The sequence below is a fragment of the Agrilus planipennis genome, unplaced genomic scaffold (genome assembly GCF_000699045.2).
Source record: "Agrilus planipennis isolate EAB-ADULT unplaced genomic scaffold, Apla_2.0 scaffold144, whole genome shotgun sequence".
NCBI classification, from domain to species: domain Eukaryota; kingdom Metazoa; phylum Arthropoda; class Insecta; order Coleoptera; family Buprestidae; genus Agrilus; species Agrilus planipennis.
In genome coordinates this window covers 298,637-321,210 of record NW_020438905.1, presented here as the reverse complement: position 1 = coordinate 321,210, position 22,574 = coordinate 298,637, and the positions used below count along the sequence as shown (strand labels likewise).

At 32.0% G+C, this 22,574-nt stretch overlaps 1 protein-coding gene across 7 annotated transcripts in view; it reads left to right on the top strand.

Moving 5' to 3' along the window:
• LOC108737716 (supervillin) overlaps window positions 1–22,574 on the top strand; it is a 216,405-nt gene that overhangs the window by 183,466 nt on the left and 10,365 nt on the right. The gene's annotated exons all lie outside the window — the stretch shown is intronic.

Below are 22,574 nucleotides of genomic sequence, written 5' to 3'. Positions count from 1 at the left end.
TTTGTTCGATTTTGGTAACGTGCCTATCACGTAGTGGTGAACTACACCGTGAATTCAGTTCAGCAGGTAGATATCTATCTATTAAAATGGACTTTGTTGAGCATATTGAATTCCTCTAAATGTAGCACTGTACTACAGATGGCGTTTACCGCGCCATTGTTGGTATTTTATTTAATAAAAAGGCAATACTAAATATTATTTATCAGGGAAATTTTATTGTTAATAACTGTTTTTACAAGTAATTTGAATATTTAATACACTTGAAGTACTAAAAAACTTATCAATATGTGGAAAAGAGACTACACAATTACAATTTGTGAAATTTTCATCAAATGCTTCGGCATTTCTAGCATATTTACCCATATAATTTAGATCCTTATCGAATATATCAATTTTACAGCTTTCGAAATTGTTTTGTATTTTACAAACAGCAAAATTTAAAGTAGTCCCATCTTCAGAGGTATACATTTTAATAAAGCAATAATTATCAATCATAACGAATTTCTCTTTCTGTTTGCCTTGAATGTCGAACATAATATTTTCATTTTCTTTACAATAAAACTGACCGTGACTTAAGCGAAAATGATCAAGAAAATCTCCTTTGCTTTTGAGCCAATTGCAGTGTGAAAGTACACACGGTATTGGTTTAAATCTGCAGTTATCTTCGTGCATCTTGGTTTGGAGCAAGGGGATGTCCTCATTACACCCATTATTGCCACATTTAAACGTATGTCTATACAATGCTGCACCAAGAGTGGTGTTATAAAAAGAGTTGTTTCCTGCATATGCATATCTTGAGCTACATTTTTCACAGTAAAACATTCCGTCTACATGAATAGACACAGGTCCTAATGTTAGAGGTTTTCCACATGAATTACAACGAAAACATTTCAGTTGGTTTGGAGTTTTTTGATCCATATTCCTTAAATAAAGAAATCTTCATGACTACTATAAGTTCACAAGGTGCGCTATTATTATAGATATATATTCCAGAAAATTAAAAATGGAAATCTCAAATCGATTAATCGTCGAATTGAGATTTCAAATATTAATGTGAAAATGAATTTTCATTAGCGTTGTATCAATCGATGACAAAAAAAGTATTTTGGAAACTGTTGCTTAACGTGTTCTTAATACGTTCTACCTTGTCGTGATTTAAGTAACTGCCCTATATCAAGTCACAAAAATGAAAGCAAATTTTGGGTCACTCTTTCTTTATTTTCTATTGGTTATTTAGCGTTATTTATAGTGGTATTTTGTTGTGCAGCTAATTTGTTTTGTCCTAAACGAAACCGTTATGTTGTCATTTATACAGTTTTGTGCAACCGTGGTGGAAGTTCTTTGACCCAGATATTAATCTCGTTGCCCACGGTTTTGGGCTTAAAGAAAGTTAAAAGTAGATCAGTGACAAATGAGCTGCACGATGTAATATATTATAACTATAACCAGAGTAATAATATATCTACAGTTGAACGTACACCTCTGCACTTCCACCTATTTAATATGTTAATTTATGCGTAGTTTGTTTAAATGTCGTTTAGGTTGGTAAAGGCTGAAGAATCGATTTCATTATTCAATAATCATAATCAGTAACACCTGCTTATTTGGGTTTGTTGTACCTATTAATAAAATCCAGGCGTAGCAGCAAACAGGTATTTATTATGTATGATATAATACGATTTGTGCATATTAAAATATTAAATGCCATTTGAAGAAATAGTGCGTAATAACTTTATTAGATGCTTCAGTTTTTAAAGCATTAAGAGAAGGTGCGTTCTTTGTGGAAACCTTACTGCTAACTTACAAAAATTGTGTATACATACAGTCGAACTTCGATATTCCAACTGCGATGTGACACATAAAAACTTCGAGTTATCAAATAATAGTTCTTTAATTAGTATTTCTTTGTGAATGAACATTTATCTATTTATTTCAGTAAAAATTGGTNAGTGATCGTTCTGAAGACGTTTTATATTTCAAATTATTATTTATCTTTATTTAAGAAGAAAAAATACGGAAAGAGCGAATGTAAAGATAGGAGATGAAAGATTAGAAGAAGTGGCTGATTTTAGGTATCTAGGAAGTCAGATAAGTCAGGACGGAAGGAGTAGTGGGGATGTAAAGCAGAGGATAGCGCAGGGTCGAGTCGTTTTCAATAAAAAGAAGTCACTTCTAACGCGAACGATTAATTTAGAAATTTGAAAAAGATTGTTAAAGGTGTATGTTTGGAGCGCGGCGTTGTACGGTTGCGAAACATGGAAGATGGGCTAGGAGGAAAAGAAAAGGTTAAAAGCATTCGAAATGTGGTGTTACAGGCGAATGATGAGGATACCGCGGATAGAGAAGGTTAGAAATGAAGAGGTATTAGAAAGAATAGGAGAACAGAGGACTGTATGGAACTCAATAAGAAATAGGCGAGATAGGTTGGTTATTTCTTCTCAGGCATGAAGGTCTAAGTCAGAGACATATTAGAGGCTAAACGGGACTTAGGAGGGGTAGAGGTAGACCTAGATTAGATTACTGTTCGTAAATAGTTAAGGATGTGATTTGTTCTAGTTTTAAGGAAATGGGAAGATTGGCTCAGAATAGGAAAGAATGTTGGTGCGTGTCCAATCAATCTTAGGACTGACTACCTTATGATGATGAGAACTTGGAAAGAATGCTAAGAATGAGGATGGAAGTCTGTTGAAGCGACAACTTCTTGTGGATGAAGTGAATTCAGCGTAGACGTAGATAGGTAGGGCCCAGGGGCCACTCCCCCCTAGCAAGCTCATTGCTCCCCCTAGAAAAGGTTCTAAGGTTGGTAGGACACCTTCTCAGACATGAAGGTCTAAGTCAGAGACATATTAGAGGCAGCAACAGGAGTTAAGAGGAGAATAGATAGACTTAGGCTGTTCTAGTTTTAGGGAAATGGGAAGATTAGCTCAGGATATCAAGGAGTTAATATCTTCCTTTTTCTTTTTTCTCCATAACTAATGTAACAACATGAGTTTGGGGATTGTTATGTGGAAATTAAATGCAGTAGTCACATTGTTTGTTATAAAATACTGTCGAATTTTCGTTAGCAGTGCTCCAAAATATTATTCACGAAGCTGTGAGTATTGCAAATAAGTGAATATTACTACGTATTAGACATTTGAAAAATTAATTATCTCCAATGGTTATGTGCCATGGAAATATTGTACAATGTAATTTCTTGATATTAATCCAACAGTAAATTTTGCGAACTACACATAGACTTGACCCCTTGACTGATAATTTTATTTTTAAGATTGAACACTAGAATCTAATTACACAGAGATACTTGTTTTCTTTTTCTTAAAGTAAATAAATATTTTGTTTTAATGGGTTCTAACAATAACCACTTCGAATTGCACAAATGTTTTAGAGGACTACTTGCGGTTAGTCCATATCACCAGCCATCTAGGTATCACGTAATGTGCACTTGACATGATTAACTTCATAGAATTTCTTTTTTATAGTCTTCGTGTGGTATTTTCTGCAATAGTGGTCGTCGCAACGTACACTTTTTAGCTGTTTTATTTTTAATGTTTTATCTATAAACCTACCGGAACCAGGGCATCGCATAAGTTCATGTCCCACATTGCAGGTATTTTTAGCGATGATGTACCTGTCAGCTATAAAAATTTCATTGGTAACGGCTGTAAAAGTAAAATGAACCTTCATATGCGAGTTTTATTCATTATCATCGACTTTTGTGGTCTTCTTTTCTAATTTCTCTTTACGGTTTGTGTACGGACACAACACTACGATGTCATGATTGAATTTTAAGCATTTACAACTCAATTAACTTTGTGTAGACCCAAATGAAGTTGTTGGTTGGAGTGAGTAAAATCCTGTGAATTACCCATGATCCTAAACGAAAATTAATTGAGATTGTTATTGATAATTATAGTCAATCAATTTGATCTAGATTCTAGGTCAGTTTTAACATCGATCAAGCGGGGCTTATAATATTAAATCTAAGACATTACCTGTAAATAGGAGACCGATGTCTACTTTCTGATCAGAAGAACGAATATAGTCTGAATCACATTAAGTGGCGTCTGTTGTAGTAAAACTTCCAAGAGATTATGAGCTTATTTTGCCGATTATCCAACATCTTCACTAATAAAGAGGACGCTTTATGTCAAGGACAATTGATAATCCTTATCGAGTCTCTTTGTAGCTAAAACTTGACAGAAGCATCACTAACCTGAATAATAATATTTGAAAAAATCCCTATGAAAGCTTTCAAACAGCTTTGAGCTTTGCGGACACAGGTGGTAAACAAAGTTAAAATGTTTTGCCACAAGTTTATAATTCCAGGGGCAGTCACTTTACATGACTCAAACTATAGAAGGTATTTCGTTAAAAAAACATCCTTAATAATGATTAAATTTCACTGCATTTTGTGTTCCTCCCTTTAGTGAATGAAATACCCCAATAGAAATGTGCAGTAAGACTGTGTATTCGTATACAATCCGCTAACAAGATATTTACCACCCATATGTGTTGAAAACTGATACTGAAGTGATAAAAATGACCGTATAGCTCGAATGGGTAATTAACTGTAATACTTTTTCGTGAAGTGCATAGGTTTCTTTTTGTATTTGAGACGCCTTTATGCCATTGTCTTGCTCTCAAATATCAATTACACAAGAGGGCAACGATTACTTTCTCTACGGGATGTTCTAAACTACCCTTGGCAAATTAATGCATATTCCTAAAGTATATGTATGTTTCCAGTCAATTTAAGAATCAGTATCCCTAATACATTAATTTTTATTGTACTGAAAGAGAACTTTTAGCTTCCCCTTGTGTATTTTAAACAGTCCTATAATTAGAACAAATAACCAAGAAACGGATAGATGCTCGGTTAATTTAATTGTAATCTCTGTTTAATTTACATTGACTGTTATGTTGATAAAATTCGCCTTGCATATGCAGGTTTGATAAGAATGAGATTATATTTTTTGTTTTGCAAAATATGTGGGCTGTATAATAATAATAATTATTTTTTATTGCAAACTTAAACTGACCCGGTTATTTCATACTCTTGATGCGATACGGTACGAAATCCTTAGGGCACAATCCCTTTATAGCTTGTGTAGAATAAGTCCATCAACATAATAATTACTTTCTTTTCAAACAATCTTAATTAAAACTGCATTTTTATGATTGATTTTTGAATAATACAAACGCATTTTAGTAGTTATTCCTAGGTTTGTACTAAATACGAAAGTCCTTTCGTTCAGAGAGATGTAGTTTATTGATCCTTCTCTCCAAAGCCAACTTGCACATATTACATATATATACGAGTGGTGCGTGCATTGCCATGGTCGGTAACCTGTAAGCGACCCTATGTGCTTGTGCATAGCATCGATCGTTTTCCGTGAAAATACGACGTTCACTGGGCTTTCCTTCTATTATTCATCTTCAGCGTTTCCGAAACGTGGTGCATACAAAATCTTTTGTTTTGTTGATTTGCCTCAACGTTCTCATTCACCTCTCTAATTGACAAATTACCTTTTAACACTAATGCAATAAACTTGCTGGGTCCTTACGAATTTGGACGGTGGTACCTTTTGCTGTACATTTCACAATCGTTTTCGTAGTACATGTAGATATATGCAACCAACTGTATTCCCGAATGTAGTTGTTTAAACCGGCCCACTTTTCCGCAATTGTTTTCTATCACCTTGAGTACGTCAAAATCGGCAATTTTTACTTTACTTTTAAAGATTTTGATTAATGGATCAACTTTTTGGATATTAAATGTCATAATACTCGACTATAAAACATCCAAAACGGTTTTTGAGCGTTTAATTTCTAAATATCGGATGACATTTTACAAAACAACCCTGGTTCATAAACATTTAAATCGATCGACATTATGTCGTTTTACACATTTTTGACAGTTTTCATACAATTTTTAACCGAAAAGTTAATTTTTGATCGTTTTCTACGACCTTTTTTTTCCATTGCATCAAGGACGAAAACATATGCGGTACCCCTTTCTGTTGTTTCAGTAATAATAAATATTTTACACATACATCATCTCTTCAACACTTTTTCTGACATAAGAGTATCATTCTTAATTTAAAAGGGTTGTAGTTCAGTTGTACATGTATAATCGAATAGGTCTCTAAAAATACTTTTCCAACGATGACTAGGTGTACCCTTTTAAAAGGGAATGAACTCTATAACCGGAAAGGTGGTGGCTGATAAAGCCAGATAGTGAACCCATTTGGATGTTTAAATGTCACCAATGACGTGCAAGCTTTTACTGGACAGAATTAAGACCTATGTGAAGGGCAGGTTCTATGAAATAGGCTTTAAATAAATCGATCGATAAATCAGTGACATTTTCGTATATGAAGAGAGATTGTATGTTTCACCTTTGGTATTTTAATTATAAAATANGATAAAATGTACCCTATGTTCTTTATTGTACCTTTGACAATTTGTGCACAAAATTTCATGTTCATCGGTGGTGTAGTTATGGCGTAAAATGGTAACAAACAAACTTACATTCGCATTTATATTAGTTAGATTATAATATTGATGTGGAGATGAGGTATAGAGAGTATAGTGTTACACTTACAGGAGCTTCTTGTTCTCGTATTGTTCTTGTTGCAAGAATTACTCGTATTGTTAGGAAGAGCAAGATTTCTTGTCAAGAAGTTAGCAAGAAGCTAATTTAGACAAATCAGACTTGGGGACTCCCCAAGACAGCAAGAATAAACAATATAGTAAGAGTCCTGTCATCCAGCATGACAAGAGTCAAGTAAGGTAGAAATTGACAAGACAAGAAGTTAATAAGGAAACAAAAAATCTTGCTTTGTGCATCACTCGATGTTCGGGTTAGAGAAAATTCGAGAAAAATTTCTATTAATTGTTAAAACAAAAATTTTACATTTTCATTAATTTTTGTGTTTAATTAATATGTGATACGTAACTTGGATTACTTAGTCTTTGATCACGAAACTTTAATTATTCATTTACCTGTATGTGAGTTGGCATGCTTATTTATATTACTAGAATGAGCACCAGGCTATCAACAGGAACTAATTAACTTACGAAGTGAATTTCATAATTATAGCCGAATTGCGTCATCCTTGTTTTATTTTTAGGATTGAATATAGATATTTGAATATCCCTTTACCGTAACTATTTTTTGTTCATTTGAGTATCACTGTTAACTACCTGTATAATTAAATTTTTTATAACTAATTTTAATAGTTATCTAACACTATTAACTACTTTTTCGTAATTACAGTGTACAGACACTCGCCTCTCTTTTACAGTTATCTTTTTAAAAGAAATCGACAAATTTGCAAATTGTGTAAGGCATTGTCAGACGAATGCCTCTTTTATTGGTTCATTCATTTCACGTTGGACTAATAAAATTATATGTTGATGATTTTGTCTAAAAAGACCGTATATGTAGAAGCATTTGTAACTGTTCAGGAGCAATTTAAATACTACTAAAACTGCTAAAAACGTGTTAAAATCTCTTAAGAAAATACGTATTTTATGCAAAGTTCCAACACGACACCTTTCTTTTATCAATGGGAAAATTTGAACTAAATTCTTTCTTTTATTATTGAGTGATCTGCCATTGTAAGAATTAAAGGTATTTTGATTAAATTATCTACAATTACTCAGACTGTTTAAACTTAAATAAAAACTGTGAACTTTTTTTGGTCAGTATTTTTGGATTTATTTGCAAATTAAGCCAACGTTTCGCTCCTAGGTTGGGAACTTTATCAAGATTAGTATTAGTATTAAGTACGTAAAACCGTTACATTTCATTATTTTATTCCTCATTTTAATGTGTTCTTGTGGTATTAACTTTTAATTTAGTCTGTGATTTTTAATTTTCAACTTAATTTATGATTTATCCTGTGAGGCTAATTACAGCTGTCTTTGAATTGGAAAACTTGTTGGGCAAATAAAAAGATTTAATTTNTTTATTTTATAAATTTAAAATATTGCCCGTTGTCTTCAATAGAGGCTGGGGATCCTTAATATCCGCAGGACCCTGGTCCGCAATCAATCAATTGGCAAAAATAATCGAATCTGCACATCATTGGCACTAAAACTTGTATACTATTGGCGAATTTGTGAAAATTGCGGAATTTCTATTCCTGTTTACTTTTTCCTAATAACCAAAACAAAATAGGTTAAAATTTTACTTTCGTATCCTCGATTGTAACACGTTTATGCATCAATAAAACGATCACGTGATCGATTTCCCGATTACCGCGTTTAAAAATCAAGTAAGATAGGTAGGTAGTTACTTTAAATTCAGTACGTATAATTAAAACACACCCACACCTGTACTTTATGCATTTAAGCATTTATGTGCATAACTATAATGGCTGGTAGCAAGTGTGTACGTTCGATACATCCTTGTGTCAAGCATGCTATTGTTTATCTGTTGTCTGTGTAATTTACTTTCACACTAAGGAAATATACATTACTTGAATTTATTCATTTTATTTGTATGAATATGTATGTGTAATTACTTGCACGTATACTTTTTCGCAAGAGTAATTTATTTTACAAATTGAAATATTTGAATGAAATTATTGATGGTTTTTAAAAAATATTTAACAACAACCTTTTACCCATGGCTTCTTTCGCGTTGATGTCCTGAATCGACGACCACATAAAACTAATATTTCTATCCCTCTGGAACAGTATTTTTTTGGGATAAAATGTACCCTATGTTCTTTCTTGTACTTTTGATAGTATGTGCACAAAATTTCATGATGATGGGTTATGTAGTTATAGAATGAAATGGTAACAAACAAATAAACTCACATTCGCATTCATATTAATTAGATTATAATATTGATGCTAAAAATACCTGAAAATGTGGCGATGAAGGCATAATAATGTTACACTTACACGACCTTCTTGTTCTCGTATTGTTCTTGTTGCAAGAATTACTCGTATTGTTAGCAAGAAGCAAGAGTTTTACTCTTTATCATAGTCCTTCTTCCATGAATTGGACAAATCAGACTTTGGGACTCCCCAAGACAGCAAGAATAAACAATATAGTAAGAGTCTTGTCATCCAGCATGACAAGAGTCAAGCAAAGTAGAAATTGACAAGACAAGAAGTGAATGAAAAAATGAAGTGAAACTCGATGTTCGGGTTAGAGAAAATTCGAGAAAAATTTCTGTTAATCATTAAAACACAAAAATTTTACATTTTCATTAATTTTTGTGTTTAATTAATATGTGATACGTAACTGGGATTACTTTTCTTTGATCACGAAACTTTTATTATTCATTTACCTGTATGTGAGTTGGCATGCTTATTTATATTACTAGAATGAGCACCAGGCTATCAACATGAACTAATTAACTTACGAAGTGAATTTCATAATTATAGCCGAATTGCGTCATCCTTTTGTGGAGTTAACGCTAGAAATGTTTTGTGAGTAACTTTCTTCGTAAAGTTTTATTTGCTTCATTCTGCCAGATACTATATTTCGTTGAAACAATGAATGGTTTCAGTTGGAAGATTAGTGCCTTTTTATATACCTATTGTTTTATAGAAATAAAGAAAACTTGAGGTATCTAAATGATTAACGATAAATGTAAATGGGACAGCGAGATGAAACAAAAACATCAGCAAATCACTATCATCTGATGAAAAGTTTCTTCAACAAAAATGAAATAATGTTTGAAGATTCTAATTTTGCATTTAGTAAAACATTATCTAAGTAAAGTAAGTTATTTTAAATATGGAAGCGAATTCTAGAAATTAATAAAAAACAAAGCAAACTCATGACATTTTTAAATATTAATAGTGGTTAATATGAAATATTAATGTGAAAATGAATTTTCATTAGCGTTGTATCAATCGATGACAAAAAAAGTATTTTGGAAACTGTTCTTATGTTCTACCTTGTCGTGATTTAAGTAACTGCCCTATATCAAGTCACAAAAATGAAAGCAAATTTTGGGTCACTCTTTCTTTATTTTCTATTGNTTGTCTTCAATAGAGGCTGGGGATCCTTAATATCCGCAGGACCCTGGTCCGCAATCAATCAGTTGGCAAAAATAATCGAATCTGCACATCATTGGCACTAAAACTTGTATACTATTGGCGAATTTGTGAAAATTGCGGAATTTCTATTCCTGTTTACTTTTTCCTAATAACCAAAACAAAATAGGTTAAAATTTTACTTTCGTATCCTCGATTGTAACACGTTTATGCATCAATAAAACGATCACGTGATCGATTTCCCGATTACCGCGTTTAAAAATCAAGTAAGATAGGTAGGTAGTTACTTTAAATTCAGTACGTATAATTAAAACACACCCACACCTGTACTTTATGCATTTAAGCATTTATGTGCATAACTATAATGGCTGGTAGCAAGTGTGTACGTTCGATACATCCTTGTGTCAAGCATGCTATTGTTTATCTGTTGTCTGTGTAATTTACTTTCACACTAAAGAAATATACATTACTTGAATTTATTCATTTTATTTGTATGAATATGTATGTGTAATTACTTGCACGTATACTTTTTCGCAAGAGTAATTTATTTTACAAATTGAAATATTTGAATGAAATTATTGATGGTTTTTAAAAAATATTTAACAACAACCTTTTACCCATGGCTTCTTTCGCGTTGATGTCCTGAATCGACGACCACATAAAACTAATATTTCTATCCCTCTGGAACAGTATTTTTTTGGGATAAAATGTACCCTATGTTCTTTCTTGTACTTTTGATAGTATGTGCACAAAATTTCATGATGATGGGTTATGTAGTTATAGAATGAAATGGTAACAAACAAATAAACTCACATTCGCATTCATATTAATTAGATTATAATATTGATGCTAAAAATACCTGAAAATGTGGCGATGAAGGCATAATAATGTTACACTTACACGACCTTCTTGTTCTCGTATTGTTCTTGTTGCAAGAATTACTCGTATTGTTAGCAAGAAGCAAGAGTTTTACTCTTTATCATAGTCCTTCTTCCATGAATTGGACAAATCAGACTTTGGGACTCCCCAAGACAGCAAGAATAAACAATATAGTAAGAGTCTTGTCATCCAGCATGACAAGAGTCAAGCAAAGTAGAAATTGACAAGACAAGAAGTGAATGAAAAAATGAAGTGAAACTCGATGTTCGGGTTAGAGAAAATTCGAGAAAAATTTCTGTTAATCATTAAAACACAAAAATTTTACATTTTCATTAATTTTTGTGTTTAATTAATATGTGATACGTAACTGGGATTACTTTTCTTTGATCACGAAACTTTTATTATTCATTTACCTGTATGTGAGTTGGCATGCTTATTTATATTACTAGAATGAGCACCAGGCTATCAACATGAACTAATTAACTTACGAAGTGAATTTCATAATTATAGCCGAATTGCGTCATCCTTTTGTGGAGTTAACGCTAGAAATGTTTTGTGAGTAACTTTCTTCGTAAAGTTTTATTTGCTTCATTCTGCCAGATACTATATTTCGTTGAAACAATGAATGGTTTCAGTTGGAAGATTAGTGCCTTTTTATATACCTATTGTTTTATAGAAATAAAGAAAACTTGAGGTATCTAAATGATTAACGATAAATGTAAATGGGACAGCGAGATGAAACAAAAACATCAGCAAATCACTATCATCTGATGAAAAGTTTCTTCAACAAAAATGAAATAATGTTTGAAGATTCTAATTTTGCATTTAGTAAAACATTATCTAAGTAAAGTAAGTTATTTTAAATATGGAAGCGAATTCTAGAAATTAATAAAAAACAAACAAACTCATGACATTTTTAAATATTAATAGTGGTTAATATGAAATATTAACGATAAATGTAAATGGGACAGCGAGATGAAACAAAAACATCAGCAAATCACTATCATCTGATGAAAAGTTTCTTCAACAAAAATGAAATAATGTTTGAAGATTCTAATTTTGCATTTAGTAAAACATTATCTAAGTAAAGTAAGTTATTTTAAATATGGAAGCGAATTCTAGAAATTAATAAAAAACAAAGCAAACTCATGACATTTTTAAATATTAATAGTGGTTAATATGAAATATTAATGTGAAAATGAATTTTCATTAGCGTTGTATCAATCGATGACAAAAAAAGTATTTTGGAAACTGTTCTTATGTTCTACCTTGTCGTGATTTAAGTAACTGCCCTATATCAAGTCACAAAAATGAAAGCAAATTTTGGGTCACTCTTTCTTTATTTTCTATTGGTTATTTATAGTGGTATTTTGTTGTGCAGCTAATTTGTTTTGTCCTAAACGAAACCGTTATGTTGTCATTTATACAGTTTTGTGCAACCGTGGTGGAAGTTCTTTGACCCAGATATTAATCTCGTTGCCCACGGTTTTGGGCTTAAAGAAAGTTAAAAGTAGATCAGTGACAAATGAGCTATACGATGTAATATATTATAACTATAACCAGAGTAATAATATATCTACAGTTGAACGTACACCTCTGCACTTCCACCTATTTAATATGTTAATTTATGCGTAGTTTGTTTAAATGTCGTTTAGGTTGGTAAAGGCTGAAGAATCGATTTCATTATTCAATAATCATAATCAGTAACACCTGCTTATTTGGGTTTGTTGTACCTATTAATAAAATCCAGGCGTAGCAGCAAACAGGTATTTATTATGTATGATATAATACGATTTGTGCATATTAAAATATTAAATGCCATTTGAAGAAATAGTGCGTAATAACTTTATTAGATGCTTCAGTTTTTAAAGCATTAAGAGAAGGTGCGTTCTTTGTGGAAACCTTACTGCTAACTTACAAAAATTGTGTATACATACAGTCGAACTTCGATATTCCAACTGCGATGTGACACATAAAAACTTCGAGTTATCAAATAATAGTTCTTTAATTAGTATTTCTTTGTGAATGAACATTTATCTATTTATTTCAGTAAAAATTGGTCAAATGTTACATAAGTGCCTTAATATCTATGCTATTCAAAGGAATAACAAAAATTATGAAACAGTACTATCAACATATTTTTACATACATAATAAGTATGTACATATGAAGTACATATATACATATATGTATGTATTTACTATTTTACTGTAAAAAAGTCAGTTATTTGTGACTGACGAACTGATTTCTTATTTNAAATTGGAGACGTGACACATAAAAACTTCGAGTTATCAAATAATACTTCTTTAATTAGTATTTCTTTGTGAATGAACATTTATGTATTTATTTCAGTAAAAATTGGTTAAATGTTACATAAGTGCCTTAATATCTATGCTTTTCAAAGGAATAACAAAAATTATGAAACAGTACTATCAACATATTTTTACATACATAATAAGTATGTACATATGAAGTACATATATACATATATGTATGTATTTACTATTTTACTGTAAAAAAGTCAGTTATTTGTGACTGACGAACTGATTTCTTATTTTGGTTTTCGAAAAAAGCTTCAATTTCATTTAAACTCACACTGCGGTGATAATTGAGTGCTTATTGTTTAAAACAGTAGACACTGTACTTGTCGGAATACCGTACTTCAAAGTTACATATATATTTCCACTTCCTCTATAAGCTTAAATTTTTGACCAACAGACAAAGTACGTTTTGATGACATTAACACACGCAAAAATATCTTTAATGTAATATATAAATGAAATAGGCACAGTATTTTTTACTTTTTAGTTAGTTTTACTTAGTAGTAACTAGTAAGTCAAACAAGTGAACTCAGCAAGCGCAGAAACTGAACTGCCTGCATAAATACGTTAAAAAAGATGGGTTAAAATCGACCGTAATTAGGGGATTCCCCCAGAAAATTCGACTTATCGAAGTTGGCGCAAAATATTTCGTTCGAGTTATCAAGATATTCGAGTAATCGAAGTTCGAGTAATCAAGACAAATTTACACGCATTTTCTACTATTGACACTATTGCCAACCAATTTGGTTCGACTTATCAAAAATTCGAGTTATCGAAGTTCGACTGTATTTCTTAAACTACCTAAGTTCAAATGAAGTAGTATTTGGAAAATCAAGCGAGTGTTTTTTATAAAGAGTTCTTCAAGACGATTTGAGTTTTTTCAAGACTAGTAAGTACTTTTTGAAAAATAAATACAAAAGTTTGTTTTTCAATAAGAGCGGAAGCTAAAAGGAATCTGGCCTTTCCATATTTATATTGTAGATCTGGCTGTCTAGTGTAATAATAACACAATAAAAAATTGTTTCCATCCTTCGTTGTAAATAAAAATCTTAAATGTACCTGTAGACAAAAATGTTCTGTTTTTCAAATTTTCTAGATTATCAATTTTATCTACTGGCGATGGCGAATTTATCTTGCATCATCACCTAAGATTGTCATGAACATATATCTGAATCGACTCTTTTCAAGAAATGTCTTGCACACACAAAAATTTAAAATTGAAAATCGTAATTCCTTACAGAAAATTTGTTATGACGTAAAATTGAAATCCATTGGAAAATAGCTTTGCTATTGAACCGAGAGTATGTACTGTTTATGCTTTACAACAAGATCGAAAATAATGGAATGAAGCTTCTGATTATTTATCAATGAAATGGACGGTGAAACATATTTTCTTTAGTAAATGTTTGAGGGTAATCTGTGATGCCTCGAGTATTTCCATTGTCAATGTTATCATAATTGTGTAAACAAAGTTCATGCATAGGTATATATCATCAAATGTTTTAAATTGCTTGATATGAAGTCAACTAGCAACTATGAAAATCCAAGTCAACTAGTAATAGGTACTAATACCGACTTCAATATTTTATCTATGTTGACAAACTAAAAAGTTAAAAATATCTGATCGAAATAACGAGGTTGCGTTAATTTTTATCGTCTTGGAATTTTCCTCACTTGGGGGTGGAATATACGCCCCAAATTTAAATGTGACATGTTTGTGATTGATAAATTTAAAAGTGTAATACATCTTTCATTGTTGTTTCATTATAGACATTATGAATGATTTAGAAACATTTAGTTAAAATGCGTCAGAAATATTACCTACAGAAGACGTCAGAAAGTAGTTAATAGTAGTTATTTAATACTTTAAGATTTACGTTATTAAATTAGCCCTGATTTGCCGTGTATTTAGAACTTGACATATTTTAACTGGCTGATTAACATTAGAATACCAGTGTGACCTATATAAAGAGGTAAATTCGATTAACGCTATCGATCATCATTATTATTTACCTAAGAATATTGTTGGAGTGCGTTAATGTACTTGTTGCTTAAGCTACTGCTTTACTATGTAACGACTTATTCGCTAATCATCATCATAAGGTCCTCAGTTCTAAGACTGGTTGAACACGCACCTCCACTCTCTCCTATCCTGAGATAATCTTCGCATTTCCGTAAAACTAGAACATCCTACATCCTTAACTATTTCCAAACAGTAATCTAATCTAGGTCTACCTCTACGGCTCTTAACTCCTGTTTCTGCCTCTAATATGTTTGACTAGACCTTCATGCCTGAGAAGGTGTCCTGTCAACCTTCATTTCTAACCTTCTTTATCCACGGTATCCTTATCATTCGTCCGTAACACCACATTTCAGACGCTTCTAACCTTTTTCATTTCCGTTGCACCCACCGTCCATGTTTCGCACCCTTATAGCGCCGCGCTACAAACATGCACCTTTAACAATCTTTGTCGAATTTTTAAATTAATCTTTCGGGAGCATAGAAGAGACTTCTTTTTATTTATTTTTGTTTTACTTTTATTTATTTTTATACAATACTGTTTTGTCAATACCGCTTCCGTTTTATTTAAAGATATCTTTAACTCGTTCTTGCTAGATGCTAATACTGGTGTATCATCTGCAAATCTAAGCATACTAATCTTTTATTAAAATATGTAGCATTTAACATAGTGTTACCATTAAAATACAAAACGATTGAATGTATCGGAAAGATGATCATTGGACTAATCATTAGTAAAATGTTTCTTATTAGAGGTACCATTAACATTTTGACATCTTATTATTTTTAAAAGAAGAGAGAGTTATTAGTTGTTTCTAAATCGGTGTAATATTGGAGAAACCGCTGTATTATATGGTGGCCGCAGTTGCGTTATTCTATATTCAAACAACACAACGAAAATTGTAACTGCTAGAAAGTATTTTTTTTTGTCTATTGCCATATTAAAGAACACCTGGTTACTTTATTAATTTCCTAATCTTTAAGGTCATTATATTGGCGTTTTGTCTTTCTCCCTTTTACTGCTCTAGATCATAAAAATAATTGGATATTTTCTTTTTACAATATACAGTAAGTAAATAATAGTGATTTCAACATTATTTAACATTGTTCAACTTGCAAAAGGTGACTTTTGTATTCAAAATTCAAAGGCTATACATGTTTCACTAAATATACTGTTCAACTTGTACTTAATATTTAAATTTTAAAATAGTTTTGAATAACAGTACTGAAGTAATACTGATTGTAAAGTTTTTTTGACTCCATTTATAAAATTAGTTCCTTAGAAAATCCTTGCACTCCAACATGGCAGCATATACCCTTTGTTGATCATTTTGTGGTGTGACTTATTTTATGTTAAGTCTCATAGTCTGCGGAGTTACTTAACTTTTAATAAATAGTTACTAAAAAACTTTTGAGTGTTTATCCTGCTGCTAATGTTGGTGGACGAGCAATCTCTCAGATCTAATATTGCGTAAAGCCGGAGGGTACAGTGTAAGGCAATCTTTAATTTTGGATTCATGGAAATAGGAGGGTAGTAGTCGGTGGGAGACGGATGTAATGTACAAAATGAAAACAAACGCGAAGTGTGAAATTGTACTGCCCTAGCACCTGCCTAAATGATCCAAGCAAATTACAGAAGCTTTTGAATGAGAAACCCGGAAATCGATCTAGATCACACTGCTCGGTACAGATCAATACTTACTAAAATATACATTTTGTAACATTCTTTACTTTTTATGTTTATTATTTATTGTACCTTGTACGTTCAGGAGTAGTTTAATTAGATATTTTGCCTCTTGTGAATAGTCATCATCATCATAAGGTCGTCAGTCCTAAGACTGGTTGGACCTCCACTCTTTCCTATCCTGAGCTAAACTTCCCATTTCCCTAAAACTAGAACAGGCCACTTCCTTAACTATTTGCGAAGAGTAATCTAATCTACGTCTACCTCTACCCTTCCTAACTCCTGTTTCTGCCTCTAATATGTCTCTGACTAGACCTTCATGCCTGAGAAGGTGTCCTACCAACCTATCTCGCCTATTTTTTATTGACTTCCATAGAGTCCTCTGTTCTCCTATTCTTTCCAATACCTCTTCATTTCTAACCTTTTCTACCCACGATATCCTCATCATCCGCCTATAACACCACATTTCGAACGCTTCTAACCTTTTCTTTTCCGCCGCTCCCACTGTCCATGTTTCGCACCCGTACAACGCCGTGCTCCAAACATACACCTTTAACAACCTTTTTCGAATTTCTAAATTAACCGTTCGCGAGCATAGAAGTGACTTCTTTTTATTAAAGGCGACACGACCCTGCGCTATCCTCTGCTTTATATCCCTACTACTCCTTCCATCCTCACTTATCTGACTTCCTAGGTATCTAAAATCAGCCACTTCTTCTAATTTTTCGTCTCCTATCTTTATATTCGCTCTTTCCCTACTTTTTCTTCCCTTGCATATCAGTATTTTAGTTTTACTTTTATTTATTTTCATACAGCACTGATCTGTCAGTACCGCTTCCATTTTATTTAAAGCTATCTCTATTAGGTCCTCCTTGCTAGATGTTAATACTGCTATATCATCTGCAAATGTAAGCATACTAATATTTTACCCTTGCACATCTATCCTTACAGTTGTACTGTCTTTAATGATGTTGATGGCGTCTTCGATGTGAATAGTACTGTAATAATATTTATTTTAGAGTAATTTACAATTATGGACTGGACTAGATTTGTAGTGGAAATAGTAATATCGTAAGGAGGAGGTATCGGGGTAATTAATGGTGACTTATATTCTAGGGATCGCAGAATATGTTACGAAGCGTAACGCGTAACGTCACAATTGAACAATCTCAAACATCAGTAAGAACTTTGGCCGCGGAAGTTTGCCTTTTAACTCCTTTCTTTATTCAACAGGCAGAAACTTTATTAACATCTGCTTGATAAATAGTTTTCTACATATACACAAATGTACATGTTCGTGTTTCGTATTTAAATTTTCAGGCCGTACTTTATACGATTTTGTCACGTTTCATATTTCACTTTCCCTTGAACGACGCGTCTTCCTTTTGAAAAGTCTGAATGTAAATATTGGTTTATTATCATGCGACGTTTATGGGCAGTGTTTCTAAATGTTAACCAATTTTGTAAATAACGACAGGTTAGATTTTACGATTACCTGGTTACAACGAAAAGTTGTGGTGCCGGTTGTCACAAAGATTATGAGATGATTCGTGTATTAGCAGATTATGCTTTGTGATTTCAAGAATTTGTGTAGTTTGTCCTTGACTTTTATCTGTCGTGAGCAATTCTCATTGTTCTGTATCGGGAAACTTTTTACAATTCCTACAACTTCTATAATGGTTTGTGTTATTATTACCTGTTATTAATTTAATATTATGCAAAAACGTAAAGGTAATATATAGCTACGTTCCGAGGGAGATTTGTGTCAGGGTTAATGTTTTCTCAAACTATCGGTTGTAAATTTTATTTGCGAGAGAGATTCAGAAATTGAAAGCTAATTTTAATACAGTTAAACATCTTACATCTGCAAATTTACATTTTGAAGTTAATTAATTGGATTATAAAATAGCGGCTTGAAAGTAAAACCATTTAGAATCAGGGCGTGAAAATTAAAGCGAAACTAATAACGAATGAGAGTGTGATGTATCATGAGAATTGCAGAAGTTGAGGCATTTCCAATTATGTGGTCAGTTCTTTTAATCTCTTTACCATAATCATTAGATTATTAGATCGTCGTAGCTTTTAAGAAAACTATTTGACACTGTTAATAAAATGTATTTATCTCCGTATGTATCAAACTTAAACTGTAACTGCCACTGTTCCCTTGACATACATATTGTATCAAACTATTCACCTTACTTTACTTATATCTTATTTTTAGTAGTTATGAGTACAGTACACACCAAAGTATTTGTTTGATGTTATTAAAAGATACATTTTATAGCCAGAACGTGATTGGTACGATGATATTTTCAAAGTTACTTTCACATCCTGGATCGACTAAAAAATCTGGTTGATGACTCATTCGTTAGCACATATCAAGACAGCTGAGAATTCAGCCAAAGAAGATGGCTCGTATTTTACTTCTTTTTTTTTCTGATGTTGTTATTGGATGTAATTTTTAATGGTGCTAATCAACTTTCGCTATTTAATTGTCACTTTCTTTTCGATTAATAATGAGTGATTGACGTGACGATTTACATTATTTATTTGCTCCTAAGTAGAAAGAAGTATTTTTTGGAGTAGTAATAATTGTACTCGTGTATAGTATTTAAATTAATTGGAACATATGATTCGTGATTATAAAATTTTAAAACATTTGCAGATTAATGTTAAACCATGAAAATATTAAGTTGTTATCATTAACATTCTAACATATTATTATTTTATGAAGAGAAAGTTTTTGTACCCATTATCATTTGTTTCTAAATTGGTATAATTTTGAAGAAATCGCTTTCTCATATTCATCCGATTGTGAAAATATGATGATACGTTGTAAAGTATCAGCACGGTTTGCTTTGCTTAGTTACTCAGTTGACGCACGTATGTTTAATTCCAGAAATAATACTTAATCAAAAATTTGATAATCCAACAGCATTTTGTAGGTGTAATTTTAACCTACATGCTTCTGATGATTCATTTTGAGACAATTAAAGAATACGTATTTAGTTATATAGGCCAAAACTGCCTGATTGTTTTTAATTTTGATACATCTATCTATTCTTTTTGTTTTCGTTATTGAAAATCGATAAAAATCCTAAAGAAAAGTGATAGTTATCAAATTTATGATATTATTATCTAGGGTAAAGGTCTAAATGATGATCCCCACCCCCGAAATGGGTGGGTGTGGGTGGGATCGAAAGAGGAGGTCTCCCCCACCACTGTACTATAAAAAGTTCGTGGCGGTCTCACCCTCATAAAAAATTATGGGGGGGTTCAAAGTTAATTTTATACATTTCTGGGCATGTAAATATTTATAGTCATTCTTAAACAATATTCAAAGGTAAAAAAAAAAACATAAAAATATTGAGAAAGTTATATAAAACATTATTTAAATATCGTTATCAATAGGGTAGGTTAGGTTAGGTTATCGGGTTTTGTTCAAGTGACCACCCTCTTTCGATCCCCCACCTCCACCCGCTTGAAAATAATTTTTTTATTGAATTTTATTTGAATTATAGTGCATGAAAATTGTCAAAATAATCAACTTTCAACCCCCATAACTTTAGTTTAGTTACACTAGATACGTTGAAAGAAACAGTTGGTTACAGTAAATAATATGGAAATCCTAAGTTGATTTTATCCACAAAAGTAGAATATGTTGACTTTACATATTTATTAGTGACTGCACTTTTTTCATTAACAATTCGTTGCATTCTTTTGGAGCAAAACAAACTGTTCTTGACCTTTACGTTAACCCCATACGATTAGAACTGTGTACCAATGGACCTCTCGAAAGTAACATATTGTAATAAATTGTTCCGCTTTACATCTGTCGTATACGGGTAAGGAAAATCGTTCACCGAACATAGAAATTACACATTTCTTTATTGGCATTTACAAAATACCTTAAAACCATATCTAAGCGCCTATCATACAAACCAACTAAAAATCATTCACTTAAACTTAAATTTATCACAAAAAACAAAATTATATTCTTCCCCGATCTCTCACTCTGTTCTCTTTTTTAAAGTTATTTTTTAAAGGAGTCGCTCCCTTTCCTTCTGCTCTTAATATTGCTGTGTATTCACTCCCTATTTAAATTTCCACATCTTTTTCTGTCATACGACTTAAACACTCATTTTCTCTTCTGCATACTCTACATTTTCTATCTTTGTCTCTTTCAACCAAATTTGTTCTCATTGCATTGTTTTCCTGTCCTAAATTTTTCCATAACTGTCATATTCTTGTTTCCTCCTTACCATTTTCTCCATATCTCTTTTCTTATGCCTCCTTCCTGTAAAAGCTTTAATTTTTTTTTCATGTCTGATTTCTCTCTTCTCATCTTAAAATCAAGTACTGCGTGCCTCTTTCCAATTTTAAAGGCTATTTTATGTATATTATAAATAATATCTTCACTTGATTGTAGCTTTTGCACCCACAGATTTTCACTCCATAGAATAAAACAGTTCTTCCTACTGTGTTGAATAGTACCTTCTTTCCCAACCATTTTTGAATAACTTCTACAATTCCCCATATTTTTCCCTTTATTGCATTTACTATTGCTATTCGATTATTTATTTCTGCATAATCCTTGTTATTCTCTCTGAGATAGTTACATTTCAAAACGTATTTGTACGAATTTTCCTATACCACGACGTATTTTTCCCTGTGCATGGTTCTCAATTCGCCACTAGTGTATAAATTCATATATTATGTAAGTATAATAACAGTCAGTATTCTTTAGTGGCCGACTACATCCATCTTCTTGATCTACTAATTGCGAATTATCGGCTGCTATCGGCGTTATTGACAGGTCATTAATTAACAAAAAAAATTACCAACCAGTACCAATGTTCCTGTAGAATAAACCATCACGAAGTCCAAAGGAAAAAAAAAAAAAAGGAAAATAAAAGCTCTGAATTAAAGACAAAAACATGTTTAATAAAAGTTCATTGGACTTTTGGAACCGTTACTGTATTCCCTTTCTTACTATGGTACATGCAGTAGGCCGTGTACATAAAGCTACTAATCTTTTTCATGGTTACGCTTAATTTAAGCCAGTACAGGTGTGAGTCACACATACATACATATATTTGTTTGAACGATGGCATGGGATTTCATCAAATTATGTGTTGTTGCTCCTTTATTCAGCGAAATTACATTGCTTAACGTGCACTGTTTTTTTTTTATTGTGAGAAAAACAAGTTGACGAAAGAAAGTTTAGAATGCTCTACAAGAAGTTGTTAAGTCATAAAATAAAAATTTTACATGTGTTATTACGGTCTTGGGTTACAAGGAACTTTTTCACATGCAGCATATTCTTATGGAAAGTATGTCTTTACTTTATCCATCTTGCTGATTCCCAAAAATAAGGGAGAAAACTATTGCATAACACCGCAAGATAAAAATGTTCAGTCTCTCAGAGTCTCTGAAAGCGAGACTCGAGTCTCTCTGGTGTTGCTGAAAGAGAGTGTCAAAAAAACTGTTCAGCGTCACTGAACGAGAGCCTCCAGTCTTTCATAGAGAGATCCTGATTTTTTTTGTCCAGTCTGTAAATAATATTTTATAAAATTATATGACGAGTTATTACTTTTAATTTAAAAAATCATCAGCATATTCTATGAAAACTAATCATTTATTT